At 38.7% G+C, this 21,967-nt stretch overlaps 1 protein-coding gene and 1 long non-coding RNA gene across 3 annotated transcripts in view; both read right to left on the bottom strand.

The window, feature by feature from the left end:
- Positions 1-21,967, bottom strand: part of alk (ALK receptor tyrosine kinase) — a 435,104-nt gene that overhangs the window by 334,163 nt on the left and 78,974 nt on the right. The window lies entirely within an intron of this gene.
- Positions 19,912-20,654, bottom strand: LOC146685966 (uncharacterized). Its single transcript, XR_014916903.1, has 2 exons — positions 20,287-20,654; positions 19,912-20,013 (listed from the first exon to the last, which is right to left on the bottom strand). It is a non-coding gene; the product is annotated as an uncharacterized LOC146685966 (long non-coding RNA).

Raw genomic sequence — 21,967 nt, forward strand, 5'->3', positions numbered from 1 at the left:
TTTGATTTAATAAACAAACAAATAAAAGTTTGGTAACTGAAGGCTTAAATCTCTTTTCCACCACAAAGTTACATTGAGAATGCTCATGTTTGTGCAAAAATGTATAGGTTGGTCCAGAGTGCCAGCAGCTGTCTGTGTGATCACATGACTGGTTCATTTGGCTGGCTCGTGCTCAGATTCTTAAACTCTAGTGCCCCAATCACTACAATGGAGTGGAAAAAGCAGCATGTATTTGTCTGAAGAATTTCCTACAGCGCCTAATGCAGAGGGTCTCAGTGCATGGCATTTACAGTTAGCATAAGTAATCAAACCCCTCTTAACGTACAGGGTATTGACTATTTCCTATATAAGGAAGAGTTTTTATAAGTGGACATAAATTGGGTTTTTCAGTTGATGCAAAAACCAAAGACTTGTAACTGAATGTGTTCCAGTGCATTGTTATTTTTGTTTTACCTACTTACTGCCTATTGTGTGTTGTGTTATGACTGTCACTAATAAATACTTAACTGCCCACTCTCCCAGAAATCTTTCTCTCTAGGGCACTGCTTTTGATTATTGCATAAAACCCCAAAAGAAACTTGAGTCAATCAAACACGGAATGTTTTCTTCTTAGCCAGAACTAAATCTATAAATTATAGACAGCACAATAAAAACATTGAGGTCATGCATTTCAAGAAACAGCCCTCTCAATGACAGTGAAGCCACTGAATTTCTGCTCTAAAATCTCAATTACCATTTATAAAACTGGGTCAAGCAAAAAAGGGTCACATGCCAGGCACTTTGAAAAAAATCTAATTTGTGTAGGCCTCCTCATGTCAGAATCTGCTGTATCAATGTCAAACTGCCAATATTACCGTGTGCTCGCAGTGGTGCTACAGAGAAGAAAACACATGCACAGTTGGTGGAGGCATGCCTATTAAATCCAACTCCTTCCTATACTGACTTCCTTGTTTGAAGTAGTAGCCAGCCAGAGGAAAGACGTGCTGGGAGGAAAAGGCTCCCCGTGATAGATCTTGGCTAAGTTGATTACAGCTCTACTTCTGTACATAAAAACACAGACTCAAGTTTGGAGCAAGCAACAGTAAGACGGAAAATGTTCATGTGCAATTGTGGAAGTAAACGATGGCCTCATTCATGTCTTGTGATGGACCCAGGGGCAGCCTCTCTTCACACACCACTACATTTTTTTGGTGGATAACATCAACGCGTATGTGCCAACGCAGACAGATGGAGGAGGAACGAGAGGACGATGGGTAGAGGAAAAAGAAACAGAGAGAGAGAGAAGCTAATCGTAGGAGGCTGGCTCATGGGGTTGCTGCTGTCTGCCTTTGCTGGCAAACACATTTGTCCTGATGGGAAGGTAAAAGACTGGCAAAAGAAGGCGGAACAAAGCCTGTTGGTTGTGGTTACCAGGCAGCAGTGATTTGATTTCATGGGCATTCAACAAATGGTAAGAGGGGTGTTTCAAAAGAGGCTGTGGAGTTTTACAGGCTTTGGAAAACAAAGGAGGAATTGCTCATCGATGCTCATAACCAAAGCTCAAACTTTGTTTTCTTAATGATTGAGGATCCTTTTGTAACAGTACAACAAAAACACAGTCATAAAATGTCTCATTTTAGTGTATTTCCAGGCAGCACCTGACCGAGATCTGTTTGTGCAATTGCTTGCTGCAATAAATCCCTGAGAAACAATCTAATTATTTGCTAGCTTTTATTGTGCAGTAGTGATGCCATAATAGAAATATAATTTCTGGAAGATGATGCAGATAAACAATAAACTTCTTGTAGCGACACTAAAGATAAACTATTGATTATTGCAGACAGCCGTGGTTTGCATTTCACAGTTAATTTTGTTTCCCATCATGTTCTTGAATAATTTACTGAACAAACGGACCATATGTTTGTAAAACTCTTAAGCCAATAAAATGTGAAACACTGCTTAGGAAACAATCTCTCCCTACATAAAGTTTATGCTGTGCCAGTAATGAGCTGGTCCAACTTTTTCACCTTTGACCCAGTGGACTGGGATACTGTTTAGACACATCAAACAATCTAATTACTCGAGAAGCTTTATCAGGGCTGAACACAACTGCAATATGTTCTCTCGGCTTCCCACTTGTCCATAACTCATGTTAAATTATCTCAGATTGAGATGAAGTATTTCCCTGACAGATGTCAGTCTAATTGAGTGTTGCAGCTCCAGTTGGTGGGATTGCTGCTTGGCCCTGTGCCTATCTCTGCTTCGATGCCTTGTGTGACGCTGCAAAGTGCTCGACTCAGATACACACAATGTCTTTGTCTTTGTCTTATTTGGTTTCTTCTAGATGCATCAGCCTCTAACAGTTTCTCACAACAGTTAATGGTTGAGCATCTCCTGGATGCTCTGTGTTGCACATATTTTGTATGGATGCGACTACAGTGCATCTGCTGTCACCACACTCATCACTGTCCACTGATCCGATTACTGTGTTGAACTCCACAAATGCCAGTATTGCTGGTGTATCTATTAGATCCTATCAGGAACCATTTTCATCACACACACTAGAGTTCCACAGAGTGATGCCATTCATAGCATAGCATTTGTTGCATTTTCATGATACACACATGGCTGATTCCTCTTTTTTGTTTATTATGACCAACTGACTGAACATCTGACATTGATCCAAGGTGATTTGTAGCCAAGTTTTCCAGGAATGTCTTGAACATGTGTTGTTGATCTTGAGTCTAACCTGATGCTTAAAAACATCTTTATCAGAAATGTTTGAAAATTGCCATTATAGCACATAATTACTTTTCATGCAAATTTAGCTGAGGCATAAAATGGCATCCTTAGCACTCCCTTTGTTCTATGTTTTGGTCGCTCATCTTGCTGAGCATGCATGGTAATGCATTTCTTTATTGGACTGGGCTGCATTTATTAGGCACTTTCTCCGCTTTCTCAATGAGTTGGAATTTGTGTGTGAGCGTTTTTTTCTCAACAATTTGGCTATTCACATATACACTCAAAGTACTTTAAGCATGATGTAGCTTCCTCTGCAGCAAAGTCTGGTTTCCAGTGTTGCAAAATATGATTAAAAAGAAAATTACATCTTTTGTCTATACAAAGACCATGGCTGATAAACAGCACAAGTGTCCTACTGAAAATGTTATTGAACAATATAATTGAACCTTTCTTTAATATTACTAAAAACTGTTCCCAGCTCTTGCTGAAAATATGTAGCGACCCATTTTTAAGGATTCTCACTGATCAACCGTAGCATTGTTTTAAACCAAGCCCACACCCCGAGGAAGTGGCCTATTCCAGCAGGACGATGTGCCCAGAAAAACTGCACAGCAATAACTCAATCAACTCATTATAGAGCACCAGCTCAAATCCAAATGAGTATCTGTGGGATGCACTGGAATACTGACAGTGGGTACTTTGGGTCCTCTGGATTGTGGAGCAGGGCCACTGTGGATTAAACCCTAGAGGACACTGCCAGAGTTTATGTGTCAGAACTGTGATGGAAGTTAACTGTTGCATGAAGAGGCTCTACAGGAAAATAGGCAAGTGGTTATGATGTGACCAAACTATTCCATCTCCAAAATGAATAAAATAACTGGACAACATGAATGTCACTAATAGGAACAAACATATGTGTCCTTCACCAGATGTTGTTGATAAATCTCTTTTGATTGATATACAGTAAATGTTTATAATTTTAATTCATGGCCAGATTTCAGAAACAGTTCTTTCAGGTTTGTCTGAACATGTCAAAATAGTTTTCACACATTTGGACTTGTCACTGCAGATGGATAATAACAATGACTGTGTGCGAATCTGTTCCAGGGTCATGATGTTGTGCATGCTGGCTCACCATCATTTTTCTTGTACAGTTTTAATAATAATAAATTTGTTTTAGCTGTGCTTCTTGTTCAACGAGAAGCACACCTATTTTTCATCAAAGTGATGCATTCATGGATATATTTTTCTCTAATTATAGGAGTCTAAATTGCTGAAAAGAGGTCCCAGGGGGCACACACAGCAAACAGCCAGACAATCAGGCAGGTTGTAAACAAACCTTATTTAGCAAGAAGGACAATTACCACTTATTCATCCATTGCCTGTTTACAGGCCTGTTTACAGGCCAACTTTCTGACTCAAACTTGACTTATTTTATGTATTCACGTGCAATTTTTTCTGTGCAATGAGGGCCTATTATCGTATGCTGGAAATGATTATAAAGAAACCTAATAAAGCTGCTGGAGCCTATTTTGCCTCAGTCGCAGCACAATTCTGCAGTTTCAGGAATCGATAATCATCTCCACTCTGTATGTAATATCATATATATTTGTTGTTTTGATGAGCTGATCTCATCATTGGACTCTGTTCATCATAGAATCCCATTCTTCAAACCACAATTACAACGTCTAGACGAAGACATTGTAGATGTCTCGATTGGTTTAACCCCTCAGCATTCACTCCCAAGATTACAACCCTAATATTTGGCTGCTGTGTTTTAATCTTGTGACTCCGAATCAAATTTGTCAAACAATGCATCACCGAAAGCACAAAACCACATGGTTTAAATGGTGTAAATCATTCGGAGACTAAAGCAACAACAGTGCATATGCAGCAAAACAGTATTTTGTAACTTTCTCATCTCTAGGGAGATATACTTGTTGAATCATCATGCTCTGTATAGTATATTCCTGTGTGCATTTGCTTCTAAGCTTCATTAAAAAAAGTTTTTAGTGAAAAAATGGGGGGGGGAATGCTGAGCAGTGGTTCTCTCCTTTCTGGGAAAACTCAGACTGTTTGTTGCTGATGGCATTCAGACTTACCATCATTAGTGGATTGCCACAGGACAATAAAAACTCTTTCCTATTCAGTATTTCAGTATCCTTTATTTTCCCCTTTTTTGGCATATGACACAATTTTTTTATGCCCCCGGCTCCACCTTAGGCCTGTCTCTGAATTGTCTTCAGTCTGCATTGGATGATTTCCATTTATCACTAAATAACCACAGGCTTGCTTCCTCCAACTCCACCAGTGATTCTGGCTATCCAACCATCAAAGCACTGCTCATGCTGAGACTGTCATTCAAGATCTGAGTCTAACTTTTTATTAAATAATTCAAGCCAGATTTTTTAGTTTCCTATAGATTCTTTTTTTAAAAACTTAAAATGACCCAATCCAGCATCTACCTTACCTCAGATGTCATTATCCCCCTCCACTCACCACCCTAACCTTGGCAGAAGTGGATTCAGTTCACAGTTGGAAGCCTACTGAGAATCCCTAGAACTGGCATTCTGTACTATTTGTGGATTTATCTCCCATGTCCCTGGACATGCGCTACCGGATATAGTCAACAATAAGAAAGAATGGTGACTCAGCCTGGCTAATGCCTCAGGGCATCAGAGACAGCAGATTTTAGCCATCTATGATCTCCTCCTTCTGTAACACCAGGCTAACAACTACCTGCACCAGCCTCTCACAGACAACTGTCAGTCCCGTACAAAGTATAATTTGATTTGAATAGGCACCTGCTTTGAAATGAGATAATAAAAGAATATGTCTTAATGCATTTGAGGTGAAAAAAATTGAGTTGCCACATCAGATACAATTTAAATGCTAGGTGACAGGTGGCTCTGGGATAAATGGTGAAGGTTTCTATTCTCCTGTGGACGTCTGGACAGCGCACATTTGACAGGTAGCAAAAGGCTCTCATTATTTTTGGTCTAGTAATCTTTGCCTGCTGGTCGGACACAAATTCAAGTCTACCATTTATGACAGGAAATGAAAACTGCAGCAGAGTTGGAATTGCACTTGAAAATATCCTTCTGATTGAAGCATGAAAAGGTAACTGCATTTTATAAGACACAGTAAGAGGAGGCGGGGTGTGTATGGTGGTGGTGGTGGTTGGGGGGGGGGGGGGGGGTCAATTTTCTTTGGAAAATAAGCATATAACCTTTACTGTGAGAGAAAACTACCATATTGCTTTTTTTCAGACCAGTTCGATGTGAGCAATGTCCTGATCTTTTACACTCCATGAGGAATATAGGAAAATGCTCATTTTACTAAACTTTTGAATCTGACATGGAAATAATTTCTTTTTGATTTCATGTCTTGACTTCACTTGTCTGGTCACTGGAAGCATTGCAAACATGACACAAGATGATAAAATGTATCTTTTTTGGTGCAAACAGAAATAAATTGCACTTTCCTGTGTAGCAGTGGACTGACCGCTTAGAGGATGTATTTCCTTTTCTTTTGCAGTACAGACCTGCAGGTTACAACCCAAACAAGCTTCCTCACCTATGATCTGCTACTATAGGTCAAATAAATGCATTGCTAGTCCAGCGGTAACAATGTGGTACCATTCAAAATTATGTAGTTAGTAATGCAAGGGAAACAAAGCTCAGTAGTCAAATTTGGAGCCATATTGATCCATTTGAGGTGCAGCAATTTAGGTGCTTCCATGTTGGCTTAATATTTTACCCTCATGGGTTGTCGCTTGATCACAACATGACTTAATGAATAACATCATTATGTATAATGTTTCATGAAGCAATATACATTACTTATTATGTAGAGAGTACTTAAAACATTTGCCAGTGTTGTGTCCAAATAAAGCAGAACTTAGTATTAAGAGGCTCATTGAGATACAGTTGGTGGTGTCATTTATCCAGTTTGGTGCCATTAAACTATTCAAGAAGTTGGCAGAAAATGATTAAAGAACACCATTCAAGCCTGAAATGGTGAAAACTCATAAATAAAAAAAGAACAATGAGGAGGTTCTCCTCATTGCTTTACACAGATCGGATTTGCGCCAAACTTTGGCACATTTTGCATTTATCAGCTTTGGATTTTACACCTCATACCGGTAGGTTTTTATAGTTTGGAGTCTTCTATTGACTTTCACTTCTCTTCCCAAATTGAAAATGCCCTGTGTGTCAGCTCTTGAGTTGTGTAATTGCTTGTGACACCATAACCACAGCGCCCAGTGGCAACGACATTGCACCAATCAAATTAACACAGTAAGCAGAGGGGACACTAAACTTGAAATTCTTGTTTTTGGCAATCAGGTTAGCGAACAACTCAAAACTCAAGTGCATTTGAATAAATGGAGTGACACAACTGATTAATACATCTGCATGACAGTAGTAGTTTTTGTATTTTACGCCTCCCTGTGGTATATCAATCTAATTCTTAATACAATCATAGCTATTGTTTTATTCGGTCCAACTTTTACACTGCATGCTGTGTTTAATAGCTACGGACAGAAACAACCAACTAGTGCCACAATATCTCAGCTACACAACAATCTGTTGGGATATAAAAGTAATACAATCATGTGGGTGGCTGCACAGCACTCAAAGTCTTATCTACAATACTAAGAATCCATTTGGTATATTGCCCCGTCCCTCCCTCTGCTGCCCTGTCTTTGACCTTGTCATATAATTGAGTGGTGCCGTCTTGTCATTTAGAATTGGACAACATCTGTCCTTTATGGTGCCGCTGCCTGCCTATGTTGAGTAATCTCACGCCTTTGAGTGCTTGTGTCATCCACCTGACTGCCTTTGGTAACATCACAGTGGGACAGTGGAAAAAATGATCTTACAGCAGCAGTGACTCCCACACTAGCATGAAAACAAAGGATCTCCATCCAAGTCAAGTGCAGAGGAGGAAGCTTCCTCCTAATATTATTCAATAATTGTTATTTAAAGGCATTAGGAGCAGTGGTGTAAATTCAGTCAATTTTTCATGTAACTGTTTTGTGAGTAGGTGATAAAAACCAACCATCCACACAACTGAGCTGATAATAGCCCAAGTAATTTGCAAACACTGAGACAAAATTCTCCTATTTTACAAGATTTTTTTTTCAGGACAAAATGTGTACATAGATTATCTGATGCTTCTCTTCAGTAGAGACTTTAAGACATCTTTGGAACTTTTTACATGTCTCAAAAGCCAGAAAGCCAACTGTGCAATGACTCAGTGATGGCTGAATCCAGAGGCCAGGGTAAGACAAAAAAGAAAACCCAAACAAGTTTCTTACAACAGCCCATCTCTTGCCCAGAAAATCTGCTTCTGCCCTTGACTTTTGCACAACAATTAGTCTTTAATAAATATAAATGACTTTGGCTCGCCTCAGGAAATAACCATCCCTAAAATTAACCTCAGTGTAGTAAAATCAGACAGACCCAGCCTGTCACATCTTTGCTCTGCTTTAGAGTCAAAAGCTCTGAAGGATTTTCACTCTGCTGCCTTGAATTGAAAATTTTGGAAGCAAGCCATAAGAGCAACATGACATGTAAGATTAAATTTGTTTGATTATTTTGTAAGCAGCAAATGGTTTGTGTGGAGAGGGAAAAGAGGTTAAAAGATGCGTATTCCTAAAAATGAGCAGCTGTAACATTAAAACTCATCTAAAAGCCCTGAAATAATTTCAAAATAATACAAAATGTGATGAACAGGAAATTTCTTATGTCTTTGTGATTGTGCACGCCACCATAAGTTCCATGTGCACGTATACACAGCAAGACATCAAAAGGAAACAATAGTTTGTAGGTATCTTTTGAAAAATCATACTGCACTTCTTTTCCCCGAGCTTCAAGGACCCCCAACAGCTCAAGCTCTGACCTCTATTTCTTGCAGACTAGTTTCTCTGAAGCATAAAAAGTAATTTTCTCAATCATGGAATGAGTTTCGTCCTAACTGTCAAAATCTTTTTGACTTTGTATTAGGCAATATATGGAGCATTATATTAATACACGCTTTTCTGGACAGGACAAAAGAAATGGATGATTGTGAAAAGTGGGGCAATTAGACTGATCTTGCGCACTAGCCCATGCTAAGAGATGTTGGCTGCAGAGAGAACACTTCTGGAATTTGACAGTGTATGCCAAATGAATTGAGAATTTAAGGACTTTTAATTACAGAAGAAGGGGACCATTCGACAGGAAACAGTTTGATATTTTTCTAGCCTTTTGAATGAAACACAAAGACCAGATTTTAAATGGATGGAAATATGCAATTTGTGAGGGGGGGGGGGGGGGGGGGTGAAGTTTTTTAATAACTCAGGCTCACTTAAGTATGGTCACTGTGACTGACAGGAGTGCTGATGCAAGCCAATGTACCTGCTAGCTGCCTGCTTGGACTCCCCCTCCCTAAATAGATTCACAGAACTAGACCTCTCCACCTCTGCTTATGGTGCCTTTTAGATTTTTCTTTTTTAAAATGATCATTATTTTACAGTTACTTGATAAAATGGGTTGCTGTGTGGTACAGACCATCCAAGAAGCTTACGCTTCAATTTCAGTCATTTTGTTAACATGCCTAAAATTAAATTGCAGGTTGTTGCACTCAGGTTGGGAATGCAGCTTACAAACCAGGTTTGCTAGCCTACAGTGAAAATTAACACTGGCGTAGTTTAGGGATTCAAATAAATGTAAACTAAACGGCAATAGCGAAAGTGCTAAAGAGGAGGTTTCAAAATGCAGTGTTGACCAAAAAAAAAAAAAAAAAAAAAAAAATGCTAATGGCATGGTGGCCATGTCCATCCTTTATATACAGTATATTGTTATTTTACTCTGCTAACCTGGCAAAGCTAACTTTGCACTGTAATTGCAGAGTATATAGAAAATATGGTCATAGGTACATTTTTTCTGTAGTTCTGTCTTAATGGTATTGGTTTCATTTCAGTGGCATAAAATCAAATAAAGCATCTTTAACAGCATTGGGGAAGTTTTAATCAATAACCATTTTAAGTGGATGAATTTATCCCATAATGCTTTATCCTTAATAAGAGCACATTTTTCTTTTGATTGACAGATGCAAAGCTTCCATAATATAAATCATCATTTTATACCGACCTTGTCAACGATTCAAATGCAAAAGTGGAGTCCATATTAGTTCTGTTGTTGCTGTTGCTGCTGATACTCAGAAATAAGTGCATTGGTATCTGATAAATAACAGCTGCTGAGTAGTATGAGTCCTGCAGCAATTAGATTATTTTTGGCCTCATGGTTGTTATGTAAGTGGCGTTCTGACGTCTCCTGTAAATGGTGAAAATATCTTCTAAAAGCATCTTCCAGGTTATTCATGTAAAGTTCCTACGTTGCAATATTTTTGTCTGAAACTGAATGCAGCAGCATGAATAAATGCAACTTTATCACCTTAAACTTAGATTAAAATACAGTCTCTGACAGCAAAATCAATAAATTAATGAAGTTCCCACTCTGTATCAGAAAACATATTCTGTGGTCTTCTGCTTAGTGTATGGAAATCAACCAGATATATTACAGAAAGGATGTCTTTGGATTGTAATGAGCAGTGCAGTGAGCAACTTATAAAACCTAAGAGGGATTTTACCAGCTCCCTACAACGGAGCCCACATTTGGCAAGAAAACAAAGCCTTTTTGGTGTGAAAATAATTAGTCTGGTCTCACATTTTTATAAGGATAGAAACACATTGCTTCCTAACATTCTCCCACACGGTGTGTTTCTAAATCATTTTTAATTCATTTTGTCTTTATGCTGCTGCTGGAAATTTAATGTCCAAGTCTTTCAGAGGATTCTTTGCCTGAAAAACAAACCAGACATTAAGAATTTAGAGCAAAGGTTAAAAGTACTATTTAGCTACAATCTACTGTACTGTATATATGGCAACAAAAAAAGCTTTTATCACTTAAACATTTGAATATTGAGAAGGTATGCCAACATCAACTATAATAGTCACTTTTTATTGGAGCTTTTTTTTTTGCTTTGTTTACTCTCCAATATTGACCATTATTTTTGAAAAGCTCTAGCTGACTCTGCTACCAGCCCGTCCTTCATCCAGCTGGGGAAATTCCACAAGTCCCCATGCACTCAGAAGTGTCACAGTCAGTCTGTTGTAAAAAAAAAAAAAAAGAAAGAAAATCTAAGAGAAGAATGAAATGAAGAATGTTTTGAAGACATTTGCAGTATCCTGTTCCCAATTACAGCACAATTTAAATCAGCTTCTGAATAATTTTTCGCAGACAGCGCAGAGCTCTTGGTGATAAAATATGCATCGTCTTCCCACGGCCCAGTCTCTGGGAAAGCCTGAGATGGGTCGAGTAACCTCCACAAAACTGTGTGTGACATCAGGCCGAGTCTGACTCGGTGCCAGAACTACAACTCTCAAGGGAAATCATTTAGTCGAGAACTTGGGCCCAAGCGCCGCCTGCTCAATGCTGATAAAGGGGTCATCCCGTGCTTGGGTCCTGTCCTGCACCCTCCCCACATCCTGTTTCTAAAAGCCATCAGCCATATGATGATTAACTCCGAGGGAAAAAAAGATTAAAGAAGAAGAATATGAAATAGTGAGAGGCAGGGGTGTGCAGTGTCTATGTAATCACACAAAATGCCACAATCTTACTGACTGGGATATAATGGCTGCCTTTGAAGGCGCAGCAACAGGCTGCCGCTTTGATGTAGGACCTCCATATAGTGTCACTTTTCGGTTTTTAAGCTATTTTCCTTATAGTCATGGTTATACCTATCACAAGTCATTTCTGCCTGGCAGAGAGTACGTTCATTATATTTATTCTGGAGGATGGAAATAATAAGCCTATCCTGTTAAAGCGTGTGATGCCAGGCAGCATGTCAGTTTGCGCCATGTTGAAACTAATTAAGCTTTAAACATTGTCATGCTAAAGATAGCCTCCTCCATTTGGTCATTTATTAAAAATATGTTGCAATTAAGATGATCCATTATGAGCTTAATTACAGCATTAATGCTGACAAATCCACCCTCTGCAGCAGGATAAAAAATGGAGCCTCTTCAAAATCATAGCAAAAGCAGAGGCGACGCTATGACCACTTTGATGTGAGATAGCTGATAATCAGCTGTGTCACACTCGTGCTGAAGCAGGCATGGTAAAACACGCCTACGATGTATCCAGGGAGCGATGATACATCGATTACTATTGTGAGGAAGTGAAACAGCACCGGTTTTCAGCGTTATTTGTTTTGCAGTCAGTGATAATAAAAAAAACCCCATCAATTAAATGATAACCTGTCATTTTTTGTATGACAGAAGAAAAGCAACCTGCAGGGTTAAAATAAATGAATTCACCACGGAAGTGACAAAAACTGCACTTCCTCTAAAGGCCACTTGAGAGTGGCTCTAAAACCTGGTCAGTCCCCATAGACTCAAAGGTTCAAATGCCCAACTTCAGCCACAAATGTAACACATTTTCTTAATGTAATTATCCTCTTAACCACAACTTTATGTAATTATTTTCTCAATAACTCATCAATTTGGATATGTTTTATAAATTGGGGCTGATTTTGTTGTTGTTGCATATCTGCTAAGTTCAAAACCCATCAGCGATGTCACAGTGGCTATATCCTTCCTCTACATACAGTCTATGGGTAGACTGACATGAGACACAAGCCCGGGTTAATGATCTAATTCCATGATGGAAAGAGAGGAGCACAGACACACAACTAATTAAAAAGGATAATGTAATGCTGGTGAGGCGAACAAGATGGGTTAAACCTGTGGAGCAAAATCAAGAAGTGGTAAAGTGCTTAAACAGATTGTTTATTGTTTACATCCATTTGCAGCTGCCTCTATTTATGCTGTTAACCCCCACACAGAAATAATGAGCCTCCTCCGGGTTTATTCCACGGCATGCTTTTGTTCTCGCAGCAGAGAAGTCATTTTTGTCCCCAAGTTTGCTTCACTTGTTTGGATCATTACAGAAAGGTAGCCTTGACATTAGTAAGAATGCATAAAAATAAAAATATGTAAAAATACAATTATATATCAGTGGAGAAATCAGTTTGATTGTAGCTAAGGCTAGTTTGAAGAAAAATTAGGATTTCCTGAAGTGTCTGGCTACAATGAGTTCTCACTAAGTGAACAGCATTTAATAGGGTAAAATTGGTGTTTTTGATTTTGAACAGGACAGACATGCAAAGGCCCTCAGATTAAAAAAAAAATTGCTTTTCAAATTATCCAACAAAAGAATTAACAACATTTATTTTACTTGCTGCTTAACCCTCTGACCCATTATTACAACTGCACTTTGAATCTTTTAGTCAAGGTTACAGCAAAAACAAAAAAGGAAATCAAAATAAAATAAAACAAAACAAAAGATAAAATAAACAGATCTAGTCATGGTTTTTCATTCAAGGCAAATTTATGTAACTTAACAAGGAGGTGATTTTTGGGTCAGAGGTGACAAACAAATTAAATAATGTTTGAACTAGACAATGTGGGAAATGTTGTGAATTCTGAGAGATGGTCTGGAATTTTACTGTATTCAACTTCAAAATAAACCACATAAATTGTGCAGGTTAGAAGTTTTGCATTTAGCAAATATATTCCATTTCAAGGCCATATTTTATTTATTACTTGCTTCACATATTTCATTCTCTTGCTAAGCAAATACGATAAACACAAAAGGAAGCTGAAGTTTGTTCTTATGCTCTTATGCGATAGTCTTCTTACACACACATTCTCTTTTTTATCCCAATAACTGTTAAATTTGTTATTTCAGCTGCTGTTCTCTCTGGTTTCATCTTCGACACATTTCTTTTTGAGCCACATCCTTCTTGTGAGACTTGAGCACTGTGTCACGTCACATCATTTTTCTTCCCAAGGAACATAGTTTCCCAGTCTGCTGTACTGGTGCATACCAATTTTGGCCAAATACAGTATGATGCATTTTTTTCACATTCCACCTAAATCTCCATGGTAACTTGTGATGTAATGATGGAAATTGTGTCCCTGATGGGGTAGCGTGGGGTTGTAAAAGACAGTGACAGATTAACCTGATTGATCCTTGATGGCAGTGTTTCCTGCTTTAGTTTTTTTTTTTTTTTTTTAAGACCAATAGACCAAAGAAAACAGTATTTCCTGCAGTGTTGACTTTTGAAAACTAGAATCAGGCAAAATGTGGGATGAGGGCAAGGGATAAAAGTGGTGTGCGGTCACATAAATTGGAGACACTGCTTACACCACCCGTTGTGGTAGGACTGGTTGCTTATAGTGGCCATTGCTAATTTTAGCAAACTGTTTTACAAAAGTTACAGGGGATACATTAATCACAATTATTGCCCAAGACCCCTGTCTTGTAGTCTCATTTTACTTGATAGTGGAATGACTTTGAATGGATTGATTGAACACTTTAATAAATGAATAATGCAAAACTATTACCCTTAAGAAAATTTCACTAATAGATGAGGTGATTTGTTAGGCTGTTCTTCCTCTTTCTCAACAACCGTTCTTCTGATCTACTTTGCACTTGGCAGGTTTATTGTTGGAGACTGGGTGCTATGTTTTGGTCATTCAGATGCGCAGCCTTCTCCCTGTTGCAAAGCAAGATAATCAAAGGTATTGTGGCGTTATCTCCGTCCCAAAAGAGGACATTGAAATGTAGGAAAATGAAACGTGTCCTTATCAGGTAGCAAAAGTGTGTGGAAAAAATAGCTGTCTAGCATTATATAGGGCTCATCCCGAGGATGTTGGATTTTGCTGGTTGTTTTGGTGGGTCTGCTCTGGTGCACAGTGCAGATGCTCAATTGAATTAGGATACATGAATGCCAGTGCCCAAGGTGTCCTAGCAGAACATTGCACTGTAACAGGATCATTCATCAGTTATTTCATTCCTCTTTAATGTTTTATATATTTTTTAAGGCTTTTAATTTTTTTTAAACCCCTAATTTCTGCATCCATTCGTTTTATATTGTCATTCAAGTTTAAAAGTTCCCAAGGAAACATTTTTTAAATAGTTTTTTAATATACAATTATAGACAAATGTTTATGAAAATATTTAATAGCTCTTAAATAAACATCAACTACATTCTATCAGAATGTAAAAGTACCAAGTGGGGCTAAAGCATGTCCTCTCTGTAAACTCATGTTGTCATTGTCCACAACATAAAGTAGCTGTGACTAAACAATTATCATTGTGTTACAGTTAGAACAGTGTTATGCTGTATTAATGTCAGAATAACTTTCATTACAATTAATTATTCACTAATTAAAATAATTTTACACCATGGACTAGTGACACAAGGATTAGCTGCTTGTGTTGTCACGGTTCATGAATTTGCTACTCAGGTGGCAGATTACAGAGTTTGCAAAAACATCCTCTACTTGTTATTACCTCTTGACAGTCTCCCCAGTCAGCAGCTTGTATTTACGGAATACAAGGCGTGCAGTGAATGCAGCATTAGAAGACTTGAGCAGTTCAGCTAGTGCTTGTTAAAATGACATATCCAATACTGGAATGTGCTCCGGCTTCAGGCAATGGATAATTGAAAATCGGTTGAAGCCAGGTCTTATTCTTCTGTGATTATTATTTTGTTGGAAGGACGCGATTTAATCCATTTTTAGGGTCTGAGTGCTGAAAAGGCTCTGTAAAGGTGTATCAAACTCTACGGTGATGTATTGATTATTTTTTTAAAAGATCAATTTGGCGTGATCGCAAAAAGTTACAAAAAATCCCATTGAGGTAAAAATAACCTTCAAGGATGAAATCGCCAACTAAAGAAAGCTACACAATGCTGAAAGGAGTTAGAACTGAAACTTGGTTTCAGTTCACCAATAGTTCTGAGCAGTTTCAATTAAACAGATCATTGTCACAGCATTTCATTTGGGCTAAGGTCAGGTCTCTCACTTGGCCTTTCCCCAGTAATAATTCCTTTCTTTGTCTTTGTCATTCTGTTGTTGACTTTCCTGTATGCTTATTGTCTGGTTCCATCAGTTCTGTGGTCTTCAAATTCTACTGTAAAATTTCTTTATGTAGTATTGATTAATAATTCCTTCAAAGAAACCAGAAACTGGGGTAACAACGCAGCCCCAAACCATGATACTCTCTCCAATATCCTGCACATTTTGATGTGGAGTGCTCCTTTTTTCCCCAACCACTTTTTAGTTCATGTTATGATCCATGATCATGTGCCTTGATCACATGGTGTTGCTCCTTTTATTTGAGTCTGTCTTGCAGTGTGCAGCCGACAGTCACCTCACCCTTCTGCTTGCCTGCTCTGCAATCAACAATTAGTTTGCTAGTAACATTGAATGTTTGTGTGAGAAACTTGATTAGAGGCTAAGAGTTGAATCTCAAATATATTCCGATGTCTGTCTTATTAGCCGAGGGCCCTGTGTAAACAGTCTTTATAAATAGTGAATTGCAAGTACTTTTACACTGTGCATATAGAGCACCAGGTTTCAGTTAGCTGGAGTAAGAAGACCATTTTTGTTGCTATCCTCGTTCTCTTGTTTATTTGTGATGAGTATAGATTAGAGAATTGTCTTCTGTTTGCCTTTTACGTATGATAAGATAGATTAGGGGTCATTACAAATATTTGTTTGTTGCTCTGGCTTTGTGCCGAAGGCTTCTTCTCGAGAGCGATAAGAGTGGGGAGGCAGACATCATGTTATGTCTAGGCCACTTCTGTAATGTATTTCCACCACGGTCTTTTCCATTAACACCATTCTTATTCTGTGTCTTCCTATATTGGACACAAAGAAAGATTATGACAGGTTGCAGAGAAGGCTTTAGAAATGCTTCACAGCCTTATGCAGCACTTTACATCTCTATAATGCTTTCTCTGAGGTCTTGTGAATGCTGTGATCAAGGCAAGGTTCATACAAGCCAGTCTTTAGAAGAGCAGACTTCAGTCAGTAAACAGACTTTGTATGCCTTTAATTATAGGAAAAGGCTCCTTTATGACCCACCCTTTTAGTCCAATAACCTAAGCTCCTGACTCCAAGTAGACGTCATTATTATAAAAAAAAAAAAAAAGTTCACATCCTTTTTCCAGACTTGACAATGACAACTCAGCTGGTTGTGTGTTCTTAGCCTAGTCTGATTTAGTCGTCTGTAATGTGACTTTGATAAAAAATAGTCCCACCTGCAAGTGTATGATGTTATTAATAAGCATTTTATGACTAATCAATGCTGAAATCCTACTTACTCCAAAACAAACTTCTTCTTTTGATCATGATTGTTCTGCGTACACCTTCCTGTGATATACAGTTTGAGTTTCACCTCATTGCTTCCTGTTGTGCATGTATGAATTCTATGTAATTATGAGGCCGCTGTTTTGTTTAATCAAGAACCAGTGAAGCAATAAGGTGGAAAAAGTGGTCTTGTTTACATGACCTTACTCTTGGCTGCTTTGGCCCCTATCTGCCCCTGGCAGATATCCTAATCATGGCAACCTGGGAGTGTGTTAATGTCATCAGATCATGGCAAGAAGACATAATAAGAACATAAAGCCTCAAACGTCTTGCCTGACAAAGGCTTCCTCCTTGGGATGCTGGCAGCCTTCATTTGTTGCTATAATGTTCCAGCTTTTACGTTAAGTGTCTGTATGAACAAAGACTAGTTATTTGAGAAGGAGAAGAAAAAGATGAGGTATGGAAACCCATAAAAGCTGATGGTGTGATGAGGCAAGACTTGCACTGCAGTAAATAACACTACTCCATATCTACAGCTACTTATTTTCCACTCTCACATTTGAACTCCATCTGGTCTCTTTCTGTTTACTCCTGAATCATCCATGAACTTGTGTACAATCAGTCAATTTAAAATCCTTTCATTTGCGAACCCCCTTATGCAAACTGACAGGCTAATGCATTACTGCTATTCACCAGCGGGAGGAGGCAGGTAGGGATCCGACAACACAGGTCTGCAACCAAAAAACCTCATACGATTTTTTGACTGTTTCTTATTTAGATTTTTACTCACTTAAACTGGAAAATATATTTTAAAAATTCTGTCTCGTCAGGTTTTGGTTTTTTTGTGTGGAAAACTCCTGTTTTTAGTTTATTAAGTGTACAATTTCCCCTTTCCCAGTTTCCCGAAACAACATATCCAATAATGATCTCTTACCTTAATTGTAAGGGTAATAAAATGTAAAACATCGCTGCTGTGCCTTTTTCAACATAAACTCTTCATGTTTTGCAAAAAAACTGTACGTGATGGAGGGAAATTGAGATCGTTTTTAGATTCAGCATCCTAAAAAATATAAAATTTACCAAAAACATCCCATGCGGCTTTTTTTTTTTTTTTTTTTGCAGACCTACGTATGTGCATTTTGAGAATGAGAATTTAAACTAATGCGTCCTGTATGCATTTATATCAGTACTCAGAGCTCTCCACTTCTAGTATTGACATCTGAAAATGTATTTTAATACAAAATGAAACTAAATTCAACCAAAATTATTCTTCAGTTGTAAAGATATGGGCATATTTGTCTGTAAAATACCGGCATGTTAATCGACTGTGAAAATAAATAATAAGTGATCATAACCTTCTTTCTCAACTAGGAAATTCCCATTTCTCCTGCCAAAAAGCACAATGGAATGGGGCAACCTTTCCACCTTTTCAATTCAGATAATCAAACTGATTGCAAAAGATTTCTCTAGAAGCCCGCTATGTTTCATGCACAATATTTGTATTTAGTGTCCCACAGCAAACCGCTTGTGAAAAAAAATGCATCAACTTCTAAAGATGAATTAAAATATTGGACCAACAATTTAAAACACCAGATGTGCTCTAACATTTTGTTCTACAGTGTGCTGATTTAATCAGCACTAACTGTGGTTTGTAACCTGTTTATTATCCTGCAGAAGCACCTTACATTCATGTGACCTGTTTGCTGCCACAGAGGAGATGTATTTATAATAATTGATAACAAGTCTGTCCTGCAGAAATGAACCATGAGCTGAGAAAGTCTTTCAAACAGTCAAATTACTGCTGTCACAGATGATGAACACAAAAAGACATCTTGAAAAAAATGACAGGGGGAGAGTGTGAGCCTGTAACTGATAGACAAGCCACAATATTGGGGGGTTGACAAAATATTTCATGTTCCACTTTAATGACGATGACTGGTATTTTAGATCAAATGATTTTAGGTAAACTTTTAACAAGATGAGTGTAAAAAGATCTAAAAAAGAGGTACCCTACTCAGCATGACCTATCATCCCATTCAAGGCTTTATTGTATTTAGCCATTAACTATTTAAACTAAAATTGATGCAGTCTGGCTGATTACGCAGTCACTTTCCATGTTTATTGCATCAAGCTAAGTTGTACTATCAATCATCCTTTTGGATTTATCAATAATGTCTTATGTCCAGACACTTTTCAAAGAGAAAAAGGTCTGCCTTTAATAATTTTACTACACTGACTCTACGATGCTGTTGTTCAGCAGTTTATAGTCAGCTAAATACCTCATTTATGTACCAATTTACACACCTCCTCCTTTGGTTGTTGCTGATTAAATAATTAAAGAAGTGAGAACAATATTTAATGGCTACAAGGCTATATAAACTCCACTGGCACTGGATATTCAATAACATTAATAAAACATACTGACAGCTGTTATAAACTAAGATTAGAGTTCTTAGAGAACAGAGATGATTCAGAGAAGGCTGAGTAAAAACATTACTGTCACACCTCAGGCACTGTGATGCACAGAGAAGATGTGCAGATGGAAATATATTACAGTATCCAGGAGAAATACAGTTAAAACAAAACGGGGAGTCACCAGTGCAGCAGCAATTAGAGGCAGCCTGCAGAATCATGCGTCCTCATGTAAGGATTGACAGACAGATAAACAGAAACATTAAGAGACAAACTGATCTTTTTACACAATTAATATTTAATCTTACAAGGTATGGCTTATTTTGTTGCAAAAGAGTTATGGTGTGCTGTAACTGGGCATGTTAAAAACTCTGTATTAATAGATAAGTTAAAGATGCACAAACTTAAATAGAGGTGAATGGAGCATTTACACTCGAAATTCCAGGTTATTTTGTAGACAGCATACTTTTGGTTTAATGCCTAAAGCTCACCCAACCATGTGAGAACATACAACGTGCAAGTCTGTGTAACACTTCCAGCTCTTCAAGAATCACAGACGCTCAGAAGGGTTGGCTTTTCACAGTTTACTTCTGCAGAAGACATAAAACACATTCAACAGGTGTCTTCTGGTGGTACCGGCAATTGTAGCTCCCTCACAGTGCAAGCGCGCGCTGTGTGAACAGACTTACAATTAACTTTTTAATAAAGAAAAGGTGGAAAATAATAATTTCTCCCATTTTACAGTCTGTCATACTGAGCTTGTATACAAAAGAAATCTTATGACTAATAAAATACATTCCACAATCGTATAAAACAAAATAACAGGATAAACATAAATACCACCGACTAAACATTTCCCTCTAGTGGACAAATTAACAATAGCGCATTACATCTTCACTTGCTTGTGCTTTACAGACAAAATGGCTGTTAACAAGCTCACATACCTGCAGAAGACATAAAACACATTCAACAGGTGTCTTCTGGTGGTACCGGCAATTGTAGCTCCTACAATGTAAAGCAACATCACAAAAAGCACAGAAAAACGGTAAATCCAAACACATTTCCTGCTATGCGCAGCAACCACTAGGGGGCTGACAAAGACTAACTGCCAAAGAGCATAAATACGGCAGAAACACTATTTAACAGCAACCCGCCTTTGTTTCAGTTACACAGAAACTTTCTAATATCAATATGAACCTATATACATCGACATATATAACTTATGTAACAACATTCACACCAGAAACCATAAAAATGCCAGAGCCTTTCATTACCGGACTTACCCTCACAGTGCAAGCGCGCGCTGTGAGGAGCGGAACCCTTAGCAGCTTCTAAACGTTAGGGTGAGATCCGGTTTCTGGGTTTTCAAAATAAAATACAATTAAAAAAAAAATGATAAAATTCACACTTAAAATGATAATTAAGAACAGGTAAGTGCATGTTTTTCATATGTATTATTAACTCTGTTACACTCACCCCCACTGAATTTTATCAAATTTGAGCCCCAGGTACCCACACTAGTATGCACCAACCAACCAGAGGTCAAAAATCACAAACACCAACTAAACGTATCCCTAAGGATGAAGTGGGGTGGGAGCAGCGCCAAACTCCCAACCCAGCAACTGGCAGCAGGGTGCCCGAAATACACCCTACTAATAACCCCTTACAAGGTGTGTACCATGGCTCAACAGAAAGAAAAAAAAATGTAGAGTACATAACAGCAAGTACAAATCCCATCATTCAGGTAGGCATATAAACAGAACATTTAGTTAGAGAAGGACGGGATCAAGGACTTACAAACTGACTTCACGTCAAACCTGTCACGAACCACGACTTGATTTGACATTGTCTGGATCAGTCTATTCACAGGTTTGACAAGTCGCCCAAGTCTGGTTCTGATCTGGGAACCATTCCCGGTTTGGCTATAGTCAACCATTGGGGACTGAGCAGCAATGGCAGGAGCAACTACATCCACCACTACGTCAGGTGTAGTAGAGCATACTTGTACACCCTCCCCACAGCTCGTAGCAATATTGACCTCCTGGGACGCCATGCTAGAACCGGTTTGGTCAAAGTTCACTTCAACAGACAAGGCCGATGCGGCTGGCAAGACTGAATCCACGCTTGAAACATCAGTAACATCTCCCTGAGACCGGCTGGACTCCGTCAACTGCGACACCCATGCAACTGTCCTCTCTCCAGGGTCCAGAGGTTCAGAGATAACCTCCAGGTCAGCTGTCCCACCCATGGCATTGGGTGAGCGGTTACCATGAGCACCAACACAGCTCACAGCAGGGGCATTCAAATCCCCCTCCCCAGACGCAGCCCCATCATCATCTTCAGGCGCCGTGATCCGAGGTTCCAGCATCATCCTCCAGGGGCAGGAAATTCGCCACCAACAGCAGATTCCGGTGGACCACTCTCTCTCGTCCGGAAACAGAATCACGGATCTTGAAAGTGTGAGTATCATGGTTCACATCGATCACGGTGTAGACCGTTGACTCCCACCGATCAGCAACCTTCTTCTTTCCCCTCTCTTTCTTGTTAGCAACCAGGACTCTGTCACCAACCTCAATCCTGGAACCCTTCACTCTCCTGTTATAGAGTTGCGAGTGACGACGCTTC

Source organism: Copadichromis virginalis, linkage group LG19 (genome assembly GCF_057382275.1).
Source record: "Copadichromis virginalis isolate Kocher_CV1m ecotype Utaka linkage group LG19, C_Virginalis_male_GT1.1, whole genome shotgun sequence".
Classification (NCBI taxonomy): Eukaryota; Metazoa; Chordata; class Actinopteri; order Cichliformes; family Cichlidae; genus Copadichromis; species Copadichromis virginalis.